Below are 12,974 nucleotides of genomic sequence, written 5' to 3'. Positions count from 1 at the left end.
CTGGAAAAAGAAAACGGTTACGTACCACGAAAGTTTATGTGGGCGCCTATTTGCTTGATAGTTTATGTGGGCGCCTATTTACAAATAAATACAAACATTAAAAAAACACCATTTGGGGTCCCAATAGGAGATAAAAAAAGTAGATTTTATCAATTTGTTTTTAGTCAACACGAGTTTGGATGTTGGCTATAATACCCTTTATTGTTCTCTTAAAACTAATAATTGAATTGGTTGTATTAAATGTTCAAAGCCTCGTTTTGCTGCTCAATAATCAAATGAAAAAATCACATGTTTATCTAGGATATGCCATATTAAGAGCCAGAAACTATTCCGGAGCCCAAAACTTTCGAAATAGCCAAAAGTTCAATTCATGGAGCTCATCTGTTCACCATATGAGAAAATTAGAAAAGTACTTATTGTTAGGTTAGGTTAGGTTAGGTTAGGTTAGGCTTAAAGATAAGCCTCTCCGACCATGTCTCCAGGCGCCCGCCTCGTAGGCGACGCATGCCGGCGTTGCCAGCGAGCCGTCAACGGTGCGAGACTCTGGCGCAAGGTCTTCAACGCTGTACTGAAAGCACGTTTGTTCAGTTGAAATGAACTTTATCTTGACTTTCAGTTTCATGTATCCGTGCCCTATTTGCGTTAAGTAATGATCCCGGCGTCTTAATTTTAGCCTACTTCTGACCAGGTGACTGCCGACGAACGCAGGCCTGTATCGTCTGCTTCCCGAGTTTGGGGATGCATACTGCGCGTAGGACTGGTCTCTCGTATGTTCAGATATAAAAACAATTCAGAGCGGATATCTCTTCACCGATGCAAAATGATAACAAGGACGACGCATCCGAATTGAACCTAAATGTAATTTTCTAGAACTAAGATGTATTGTAGTTCGTTGGCGCATCACCAAGGACGCGCTGCCGAGATAGTGACGACGTGAGGGAAACGATTACGTCACTCTTATAAATGTCATTGTAGGCAGGGGTTTTGGCAATCTTTTTGCGAGCAATATTGAAATCGGGAACAAATATGCGAAAACTCATCGCTCAATATCTAAGGAACTACCATCTTTTCCAAATTATGTTAATTGGTGAAGCCTCCGATAGTAGATGGCGTCAATACTGCACTTGCAACATGAGCCATAAAACATTATTTAAAAATTTAATCAACAATTTCTTTAATAAACCGACTTAACATGACGGTTATTACCTCATCTAATGTCCGCCGAGCCGGACACTCAGGCAGTGAAGACAGCACCCTTGTAACTCCCACCTTTTATCAAACACAGTTCCCCTAAAAATACCAGTAAGTTCAAAATTTGAGACATGTTCTGCTGGCCTCAAGTATATTTCGGAATCTAATATGCTGCTCATATAAGAACCTCAAGGGTGTGAGACGACCGCAGCAAAGAGTGAAATGCGTTTTCCATCATTACACTGCTTTTAATAGCACTAAATATCTATCAAAATATTTTAAGTTCAATAAAGAAGCTACACCACCGTTATCATTTCAGATCGGTGAAGAGTTATCTACTTTGAATTGTTTTTACATCTGGACATGCGACACACAGGGCCGACGCGCAACTAGGCATTCCCAAACTCGGGAAGTCGATAGGCCTGCGTTCGTGGGCAGTAACTGGGCAGAAGTTGGGTAAAATTAAGACGCCAGTATTATTACGTAACGTAAAGAGGATACGGATGCATGGAAGTCAGGATAAAGTACACTTCCTCTGAATAAAACGTGTTTTCAGGAGAGCGTTGAAGACCTCGCGGCGGCGCCTCACACCGTTGGCGCTTCGCTGGCGAACGCCGGCAAGCATCGCCTACGAGTCGGGCGCCTGAGGCGTGGTTGGAGAGGCTTATATTTCAAAAATAATTTCCCAGCAAAAAAAAAAAAAAGAAAAAAAAAGTACTTTTTTAATTTGTTGATATGCCTTACAGTTGAGGTGGACTTAACTTACAAGAATCGACTATTGGGCTAGTGGGTAAACGTTTATGATGAGATACAGCGCGAAACACAAGGACACAGGAGAAGAATACATACAGGAGAAGGCGTTGCGGAGAGAAATACATACAGGACAGCGCCTTGTCCTGTATATATTTCTCTCCTCATCGTTCATGTGTTTCGCGCTGTTTTTCATCATGAGGATATAACTTATGGTTATTTCTAAAGTTCCGGGCACCGCTGCCCAGATTGCTTTTTCATGCTCTTAATAACGTCTTTTCTGGATATGAGCTGGAGATTTTGTCATTTAACTAAAACGTAACAAAACCAAGCTTTGAAAATTTAATAAAAAAAAATAAATTAGTAGTTTTAAGAGAACACAGGAAAATTATTGTAACTAACACCCCAATCCAAGTTGACCCAAAAAATATGAAAATCTCATAACGTCTCTTCTTTTTGGAGCTCCTATTTGGACGCAGAATGGCGTCTTTCAATGCTTTCATTTTCGTGTAAAATAGGGCATGTTATTAAGTAAATAGGCGTGCAGCTAAATCTGTGTGGTACGCAACTGTTTGTTTGCAATGTTTTTCTTAATACATAGGTTTTATGCAAACTCCAGAAATTTTGAGTATAATATTGTCACGGGTAGTGACCAAAAATAACAAATAAACAGGAAGAAATAAACGTTTAATGTGGCGAACTTGTGCCAAAAATAAAAGAGTACAAAAGATAATAATAGAGCGTCGCGGGCGTCGAAGTCGGCGTGGCAGCAGAGTCGAACGCTGGGGCGAGACTGACTCGACAAGGTCGCGGGCGGCCTCTTATCTAGAGTGCGCCGCTATCTCGAAGATTCGGCGAAAGCGGTTCGAGCGTCGCGTGATCGGGGCGAGAATGAACACACACTTTCTAGAAAACAAAAGCAGGGATAAATGATAGAAGTTACGTGCGGTACATGAATAAACGGGAACTTTCTGGAGGACCGTGACCGAGCGTTGCTTTCTCAGCCTTGCGCGCGGCATTACTCCCCCCTTTAAAAGTGCATCGCCTCGATGCAACACAAAACAAAGCACATAAAGAGAGCGGCAAACTAAAGAGTCATTTGAAACACATAAGCTCCACAGTCCTATCGAGCGTAGTAAGGCTTCAGGCGCACGACGTGGACTACTTCAGGTCGTGGTGGGCGGCGTGATGATGTTCTTGTTCCGTCAGGCATCACCTCGTAGTTCAGCTCGCCGAGGCGACGAAGTACCTTGTATGGTCCAAAGTACCGTTTCAGCAGTTTCTCACTGAGGCCGCGGCGACGGATGGGCGTCCACACCCACACCCTGTCTCCGGGCTGGAAGTGAACGTCCCTGCGACGAAGGTTGTAGCGGCCCGCGTCGACGCGTTGCTGGTCTTGAATCATGAGTCGGGCGAGCTGGCGGGCTTCTTCGGCGCGTTGAGCAACCGCCTGGGCGTCGTCGCTCTCATTTACAGATGGCTCATGGGGCAGCATTGCGTCCAGCATGGTCGTGACCTTCCGACCATGTACCAGCTGGAAAGGGGTGAATCCAGTGGTCTCCTGATCCGCCGTATTGTAGGCGAACGTGACGTAGGGCAACACCTCGTCCCACGTCTTGTGCTCTACGTCGACGTACATAGAGATCATATCGGCGATTGTCTTGTTGAGTCGCTCGGTCAGTCCGTTGGTCTGTGGGTGGTATGCAGTGGTTCGACGATGGCCGGTGCCAGTGAGACGAAGGATCTCTTGAGTCAGCTGGGCCATGAACGAAGATCCACGGTCTGTGATGAGGACTTCAGGGGCGCCGTGCCGGAGGACAATGGACTCAATGGAAAACTTGGCGACTTCAACAGCAGCTTCAGCAGAAGGGCTTTCGTCTCGGCGTACCGTGTGAGATAATCGGTGGCGACGATAATCCAGCGGTTTCCCGACGTTGACGATGGGAAAGGGCCAAGTAAATCCATTCCGATCTGCTGGAACGGCATAGACGGGGGAGAAATCGGATGCAGAAGTCCTGACGGCTTCGTTGGCGGTTTCTTGCGTCGCTGACACTCGTGGCATGATCGAATGTATAGGTGAACGGTCTTCGGTAGCCTCGGTCAGTAGTACTTTTCTCGAATCCTGGCGAGCGTCCTGCTGTAGCCAAGGTGTCCAGCCGTTGGGTCGTCATGGCATCCTTGGAATATTTCGTCTCGAAGGCTAGCAGGAACAACCAACAGCCATGCGGTGTTGTTGTTGACGAAGTTCTCCTTGTACAGCACCCCTCGCCGCATGGAAAATGTATGCAGGATTCTTAAGAAAGCACGGGGAACCGAACTCGCTTGTCCCTCTAAGTGATCGATGAGCGCTCGCAGTTCAGGGTCGTCTCGTTGGAGTGCTGCCATGTCGCTGACGTCCAAAGCGCCGAGGAAACACTCATCGTCGTCGTCTTCGATACAGGCAGGACCGGCCTCGACAGGAGCTCTTGACAGGCAGTCGGCGTCATGATGCTTCCGGCCGGACTTGTACACAACGGTCATGTCGAACTCCTGCAGTCGTAGGCTCCACCGGGCGAGGCGTCCGGAGGGGCCTTTCAGATTCGCGAGCCAGCAGAGCGAGTGGTGGTCCGTGACCACGCGAAAAGGACTTCCATACAGATATGGGCGAAACTTTGTTATTGCCCAGACGACTGCAAGGCACTCCTTTTCAGTTGTAGAGTAGTTCCTCTCCGCCTTAGACAGCGTCCGACTCGCGTATGCGATGACTCGCTCTGCCCCGTCCTGCCTTTGAACTAGCACTGCGCCAAGTCCGGTGTTACTGGCGTCCGTGTGGATCTCTGTATCAGCGAACTGGTCGAAATGGCCAAGAATCGGGGGCGTCTGGAGTCTTCGTTTCAGCTCATCGAATGACTGCTGGTGTTCGTCTGTCCACTCGAACTTTACGGCGTCCTTCGTGAGGTGCGTCAGCGGTGCGGACAGCTTGGCGAAGTCCCGAACAAATCGTCTGTAGTAGGCACAAAGTCCGAGGAATCTTCTCACGGCCTTCTTGTCATACGGCGGCGTAAATGCAGCCACGGCGCGGGTCTTCTCAGGGTCAGGGAGAACACCTTTGTTGCTCACGACGTGGCCAAGGAACTTAAGTTCACCATAGGCGAATCGACACTTTGTTGGCTTGAGTGACAGGCCGGCGGTCTTGATGGCTTGAAGCACGGCTCGAAGTCGTTTCAGGTGCTCGTCGAAATCTCGTGAAAATACCACGACGTCGTCGAGGTAGACGAGGCAGCTCTGCCATTTCAGACCTGCCAGCACGGTGTCCATGACACGCTGGAAGGTGGCTGGCGCAGTACAAAGCCCGAACGGCATCACTTTGAATTCGTACAGTCCGTCGGGAGTGACGAAGGCAGTTTTCTCCCGGTCGCGTTCGTCGACTTCAATCTGCCAGTAGCCACTCTTCAGATCCATCGACGAAAAATATCGGGAGTGGCGCAGTTGGTCTAACGTATCGTCGATGCGGGGGAGCGGATAGACGTCCTTCTTCGTCACAGCGTTCAGTCGACGATAGTCCACGCAGAACCGCAGGGTTCCGTCCTTCTTCTTTACAAGGACGACTGGGGACGCCCATGGGCTTCTTGAGGGTTGAATGATGTCGTCGTCGAGCATCTCCTGGACTTGATCTTGAATCACTCTCCTTTCCTTTAAGGAGACTCGATACGGCGACTGGTGGACAGGAAGTGCGTCGTCGTCGGTAACAATGCGATGTTTCGCCATTGGTGTTTGGCGAATCTTCGATGTCGTGGCAAAACAGTCGCTGTATTCGGCAAGGAGATCAACCAGTTGCCGGCGCTTCGTAGCTGGGAGCTCGGGGTCGATGTCGAGCGGCGGCGGCGTGCTGTTCTGCTGTGACGACGAGGTTTCTACGGAGATTGCGGTGACCACGACTGGCGCCTGAAGCACCTCAATGTGGCCCACAGTGGTACCCTTCGTTAGGTGCTGCGGCTCCTCTCGGAAGTTCGTTACAAGAACAGTTGTACGTCCTTCTTGGAGATCCGTTACGCCTCGTGCGACGCCAATTCCTTTCTCAAGGAGCAGTTGGACGTTGCCTTCCAGAAGAGCTTCACCGTGCATGGCTGCGTCGGTTATGACGGGGACGAAAACACTCGACCGCGGCGGTAAGTTCATATGGTCGGCGATAACTCGGATCGCGGTTGACGTCGTGTTGGTCTCCACCGACGGTAAAACAGGCTTTCGCAGCGTCAGCTGGTTTGCCCCGAGATCGATGACGGCGCCATACTCGCAGAGAAAGTCCATTCCGAGGATAACGTCTCTTGAACAGTCTTGCAGAACGACGAACTTAACAGGGCACGTCTCACCGTGGATCTCGACGCGAGCAGTGCATCTCCCGACTGGTGTGATGAGGTGCCCTCCGGCGGTTCGTATTTGTGGTCCATCCCACGGCGTGGTGACTTTTCGAAGGCGGCGGGAGAGCCTCCCACTCAAGACTGAGTAGTCTGCTCCGGTGTCCACGAGCGCTGACGCGTCGTGGCCGTCGATGACGACGTTTAGGTTATTAGACACCGTTGCAGGGGCGTCGTTTCGATTTCTGGTAGCGTTTGAGTGGGGGCCCTCTGACGTTCGTGGAGGATCTTGGCGTCGGTCGTCTTCGGCAACTCCACCTCCAGGGGTTGCCGCGCCTAGTTTCCCCGGCGAGGAGCGAGAGGTGACAGGCTTTCACGTCGGGGTCGGTGCATCGGCGAAGCTGGACCTCGCGGTGACGGCGACCGGAACTCTCGGCGTGACGCAGGCTCGGGGGACTGGAGTCGTCGCAGGTACTCGTCGATCTCCCGAGGGCGTTCACCATACCGGGGGCGCGGGTCGCTTGGGTGGAATCCGCGCAGCCCGAGTCGTCGGTATGGGCATCGGCGGTACACATGGTCAGCCTCCCCGCAGTGGTAACACAGCGGGCGTCGGTCGGCCGTCCTCCAGACGTCTGTCTTCCTCGGCGCAGGTCGCTCTGGGGGAACGTGCGCCTGATCTTCCTGCCGTCGGGGGTACTGCGGCGTCGGGGCGTCTCTTCGGGGTGGCGCCGTGGCTTGGCGGGAAGCTTGCGGCGGTCGTCGGGCCATGGCGGCGTAGCTCAACGTCGGTTTCTCCGGTGCCACCCTGGTGACGGGAACCTCTGGTTGGAGCGCGCGATGCACTTCTTCTCGGACAGCCTCGGCGATGGAAATGGTTGGCGGACGGCTGGTGGTTGGCAGCAACCTTCGCAGTTCCTCCCGGACAACCTCCCGGATAATTTCGCGGATGTCCGTACCAGGCACGTTTTCACCGCTAAGGAGCGCGGTTGCAGTGACGCTTGGCTGCCGCTGGTAGTGGGAAGCGCGCGCTTGGAGGGCGCGCTCGATGTTTGTCGCCTCGCTGACGAAGGCGTCGACGGTTGCCGGCGGGTTGCGGACGAGGCCTCCGAAGATGTCGTCCTTCACGCCCCGCATCAAAATGCGCAGCTTCTTTCCCTCGGTGGCCTGAGGATCGGCGCGGGAGCTCAGGCGGAGCACGTCTTCCACAAAGCTCGTGACGCTTTCATTGGGGCCCTGGGTCCTGGTTCGCAGTAGGTCCTCGGCTCTCTCTCGGCGGTGGTGGTTGACGAACGTAGCCTTCAGGTCGGTCTTGAAGATGTCCCACGACGCCAAAGAGGACTCATGGTTCTCGTACCAGTGCTTGGCGGTTCCCTCAAGCGAGAAGTAGACGTTGTGCAGGCGTTGCTCGTCGGTCCAGCCATTGTGGCGGGCAACGCGTTCATACTGGTCAATCCAGTCTTCGACGTCTTCGTAGAGTTCACCGTGGAAGGGGGCAGCCGTCCGCGGTGCGACGGGCATGTAGACGACGGGAGAAGCGGCGGGGGCTTGCGACTGGTTGGCCATCGTCGTCTTCTGCGGCTTGGGCTTGTCCAGGAGCAAACCGTACTCAGGATCCTCTCCCTTGGTGCGGCGGCTGGTCCGAATTTCAGGTTCTGCGGTGAGTGGTCTTCTCACCGAGCCGGGAATCGGAAGTGCACTGCGGTCCCTTGGAGGGGAACGCTGCACGGGCATGCGGTACCCCGCACCTCCACCAAGATGTCACGGGTAGTGACCAAAAATAACAAATAAACAGGAAGAAATAAACGTTTAATGTGGCGAACATGTGCCAAAAATAAAAGAGTACAAAAGATAATAATAGAGCGTCGCGGGCGTCGAAGTCGGCGTGGCAGCAGAGTCGAACGCTGGGGCGAGACTGACTCGACAAGGTCGCGGGCGGCCTCTTATCTAGAGTGCGCCGCTATCTCGAAGATTCGGCGAAAGCGGTTCGAGCGTCGCGTGATCGGGGCGAGAATGAACACGCACTTTCTAGAAAACAAAAGCAGGGATAAATGATAGAAGTTTCGTGCGGTACATGAATAAACGGGAACTTTCTGGAGGACCGTGACCGAGCGTTGCTTTCTCAGCCTTGCGCGCGGCAATATCGGTAAAAATGACATGTACTTTTTTCACAACAGTGTTTTTCTTCGATTCCCGAGGATTTTTTATCTAAATGAATTGTTTCATACATATCCCAGACATGAAAGAATTGCCGCGACTCCTTTGGCATGGAATGACCCAGACGTGATTGAACAAAACATTTAAAAGGCACAGAGGAGGTTATTAAAGTTTGCTAATTTTGACGTCGAATCAGGCGTTTATGTGAAGAGGAAAAAACCATACTTCAATATAAAAGAATAAAATAAAAGGGGATGTTTTCTAATTTGTAAATTTCTGTTTCTCTCATTTTTATTATCCTGGTGATTAAAACACCCTTCGTAGAACGTGACTCACGGGACGTTATATTCATGACCGAGGGAGGCATTCGTACGTATTTATACTTTGACACTAAAACACCAAGACAAAAATCCGATACTGCAAACGACAGCTACATTTGTGGGGTTTATGTATTTTGCGAAGTTACTAAAACGCCGTCTTTCAATTATTTACTCGGACGAAATATTGCACAAAAGAGCACCCTGGCATTTGGCCACATTCTCCGTCAGGGTCCGTTCACACGACGTCCACGAGCGACGAGGTGTGAAATCAATGCACAGTTGCATTGTTGCCACTGATTCATAGAAACTCAGTAGCATCCAACTTCTTTTCAGAATCATTATGGCAGTAGTTTACAGCTGTTAATACTTTCGCGAAGAAGCGTTCAGCCGCATGCCTCTCTATTGGAAGTGGCTGACGGGCAAAACTTTAGCATTTTATAAAATTTCTGTTTCATTCATTTCTTTATTTCTGTGTTTGTTGACATAGCCAAGAAGGCGTCACAGAGAGGCAAGATAACCAACGAACATTTATTCACCGGCTGTGTTGAGATGAGTAGTACGGTCTGCTTTCCGCAAGAAAGCGAAGAAAACGATTGACGTGGGATCGGAACGCTACGTGCGTAATAGTACTTCGAACTGTGAAGTAGTGGACAGTTTGAGCTATCTGCAATTTTCATAAACGCGGACTGAGGGATGACTTCATGACAGTCATACAAATGAACGTTTGTTACGTGTAGCGGTAGGCCTCTAGGTAAACCCATGCTACTTATTGGAAATGGCTGACGGAGAAAACTTTGCCAATTTCTAGAGTTTTTGTTTCATTATTTTTTTTTTGCGTGAGTTCGTGTCTATTGACATGACTAAGGAGGAGTCACGAAGAGGCAGCACTAGCAACAAAAATTTATTCACTAACCATGTTAAGATGAGTGGTGGTTCGCTTTCCCAGAAAAGCGAAGAAAAGAATCAACACGGAAACGCAACGCTACGTGTGTCATATAGTACTTCAACCTGCCAAGCATTGGACAGTTCGAGATAGCTGTCATTTTTACGTGAACCCTCGATGGAATGCATAAAAAAGGAACCGGCGCGGGGTACTTTACGCTAAAACATCGACTTTTTAAGGTAGTTCATAGATTGTGCAATCTGTCACTTCCAGCTGGCGCGCAACATATATTTATAGTATTGGCGGGCGCAAGACGACAAAAAGAAATTTACGACGGTAGAAGTAAAAGTGAGCGGGACGATCTTCCGGCACACCGTCCTGCTTGTTTTATAAGCGGCTTCCAGAGTCGTGCTGATCAGAGCGAAAGGAAGGACGGCCGCAGACGTTTAAGCTAACCGTTCGGGAAGATCAGGAGCACAATGCGGGGGGCAAGGATCACGTTCTTGCTTGTACTCTGTGTGTTCGCTAACTCGGAGTTTCCGGAAAGGAGGCCGGAGTTGGAACCATTTCAAAACTACGCGCAGGTGATGTATTCGACTCTTCTATTTTCTGCATAGTTGGAGATAGTAATCACCATTGTTTTGTAAGAGTTCGTCGGTTATGCCGTGTTCATCGTACGCACTAAAAAAAAAAAAAAAAAAAAACATCTGTGAGTTCATCTTATTGTAAAACACAAAAATAGCAAAACAACAACAACAGTGCAGACAGTTTTTTTTTTAATGTCTACACATACTTTCACCCTCGTCATTCGCCGAATATTTTTTTTTCTATAGATTCCAGCAATTGGTTCTTGCACATGCTTTGCGGGCAAGTAGACGCTCCAGATATGTTTGTGGTGTAGATATGATAATTTTTAAAAAGTACCGATCAAACGTACACTCCGGTGCGCATGCCTACATTCAGTGATGAGTAGACGTATTCCGGTCTCCATATGGTAAAGCAACCCTCTGTTTTATTTTCCGTTTTTGTTGTTGCGTATATTCCGTAGCCTGTTACAAATCGTCTGAAATATTGGGGAACTTTAATGATTTTCAGTGTTATCCCTTGGAAGGCACTTGGTTCCTTGAGTACAGGACACACGAGCACGACCCTTTCTTCGGGGCTCCGCGCAATGCGTGCACGGCTATGATGTCGGACCTTTTCAGGAAGGCGCCACTACTATAAGGCTAAAGTATGCCCCTAACATTGAACGGTAAGCACAACGTCGCAGGTAAGTGTTGCATTTTAGATTTTAGTAACTTGATATGAAATTTAAAGAGTCTGTTTTATAGTGCCAATTCCAAATAGGGAAGAACTTTCTAAATGGCTGTTTTAAATTTTGAGATATCTAAAAAAACATCATGAGTGGTGGATGAAGCAAGAATAAACAATTAACAAAGGGACAACACAACCGCATCTTTCAACTAGCAACACACGATTAAAAATTCCCACAGCGAGCAGCCGACTAAACCCAGGAAAGCAAGGGGGGAGAAGGGGAGAGAAGGGGAAATAAAAAACGCGAAGAGAAAGTCAGAGAGGTGGGTTTATCTCGGATTTTAGAAATTCAACCTCAGTTTTCGTCAGCAGGAGGGAAGGGTTTGACACGTTGTTGTTTGCTGTGGTCATGGCGAATGACTCCATGATCTCCCTGCCGAATCTGCTGTTATGCCCCCCAGGATGTTTGTTTCATCAAAGAGGGGATGACAAAGCGAACACCAATGGGGATGTATGACTATAGAGTGATAGGAATCTGGAGAGGCCTTAGAAACTTCGTTGTGGTGTTCCCGCAGTCTGTGATTGGTGCATCTGCCGGTCTGACCTATGTCAGCAAGTGAACAACAACCGGATTCCGATTAGCTGCACTGTTAAACACGAAAAAAAGTTTATTCCATGCAAAGAAAACAAAGTGTACTCCATTCCCATGAGCTACGGCCATCAATACATAAGTCAGACTCGCAGATGCACCAATCACAGACTCCGGGAACATCACAACGAAGTTCCTAAGGCCTTTCCAGATTCCTATCACCCCATAGTAATACATGCCCGTTCGTGTTCGCTTTGTCATCACCTCTTTGATGAAACAAAAATCCTGGGGATGCCCCCCAGGATTTTTGTTCAGCAGATTCGGCAGGGAGATCATAGAGTTATTCGCCATGACCACAGCAAACAACAACGTGTCTAACCCTTCCCTCCTGTTGACGAAAACGGAGGTTGAATTTCTAAAATTCGAGACAAACCCACCTCTCTGACTTGCTCTTCGCTTTGTTTATCTCCCCTTCTCTCCCCTTCTCCCCACTTTCCCTCCTGGGCCTAGTCGGCTGCTCGCTGTGGGAATTTTTAATCGTATGTTGCTAGTTGAAAGATGTGGTTGTGTTATCCCAGTGTTGATTGGTTATTTGTTATTCATCCGTCACTTGAACCAACACACTCTTCTCCCAACCATCATGAGCGTATTGGCAGAATTTGTTGCGGGACATTAAAATGTTTTCTGTCGAGTAAGGAAACAAAGTACTTGCAGCTGGGCGCCGAAAACTGCCTTTAGTCAATCCTGCTAATTTGATTTTTATCGAGACATCCAAAAGCGTGAAATTGAAGCGTTTTTTTAATTTCCAATAGTGTATATTTTTTTTCTGAAAATATTATAAATCAAATTCCGGCCATTATATTACGACGTGTATTAGTGACGTAAATAAAGTTCGTATCGTATCGTATCACTTGGTTCAGTACACCCAGTGATTCGATATAAATCTCTCAATGACAAATTTATGGTTTTCATGTAAAACAAAACTCGAATACGTCCCGCGAGACAACGTCGCACTTACAAAAACATTAAGCTAAAAAAAAAAGTTATGCACATTTGCAAGTTTGGCTTCTGCTCACCGCACTCTTGCTGCTGGTGTGTGTAGATATACTGATAATCAAGCCTTGCAGGACGCGACAACGGTTACCAGACTGGTACCCCACCAAAGCGTTTTCAGCTCCTGGTGGCCAGACTAGATTTTGGAATGTGGCTCCTAAAAAAGGGTATGCACTTGGGCTAGTTGGTAATCCGTATTTCCGAGGGTAAAAGTTCTAAAAAATGCTCCTTACAAAATTGTTTATGATTTTAAAACTCCCTCTAACGTGCGCTGAAAAAAAAAATAGTATCGAAGTTTGCACAGGAATAAACGTTAGTCAAAGGCGTTAAGTTCAGTTCAGAATAATATTCCTTACACGCTCTTCAATAATGTACATTACATAAAAATGAAAGACGGGGAAAAAAAAAGGGGGGGGGAGAAGGGGAAACGCTGATCTAGTACAAAA

The sequence above is a fragment of the Ixodes scapularis genome, unplaced genomic scaffold, assembly GCF_016920785.2.
Source record: "Ixodes scapularis isolate PalLabHiFi unplaced genomic scaffold, ASM1692078v2 PGA_scaffold2__306_contigs__length_199485367, whole genome shotgun sequence".
NCBI lineage: Eukaryota > Metazoa > Arthropoda > Arachnida > Ixodida > Ixodidae > Ixodes > Ixodes scapularis.
This window is presented reverse-complemented; position numbering follows the sequence as displayed.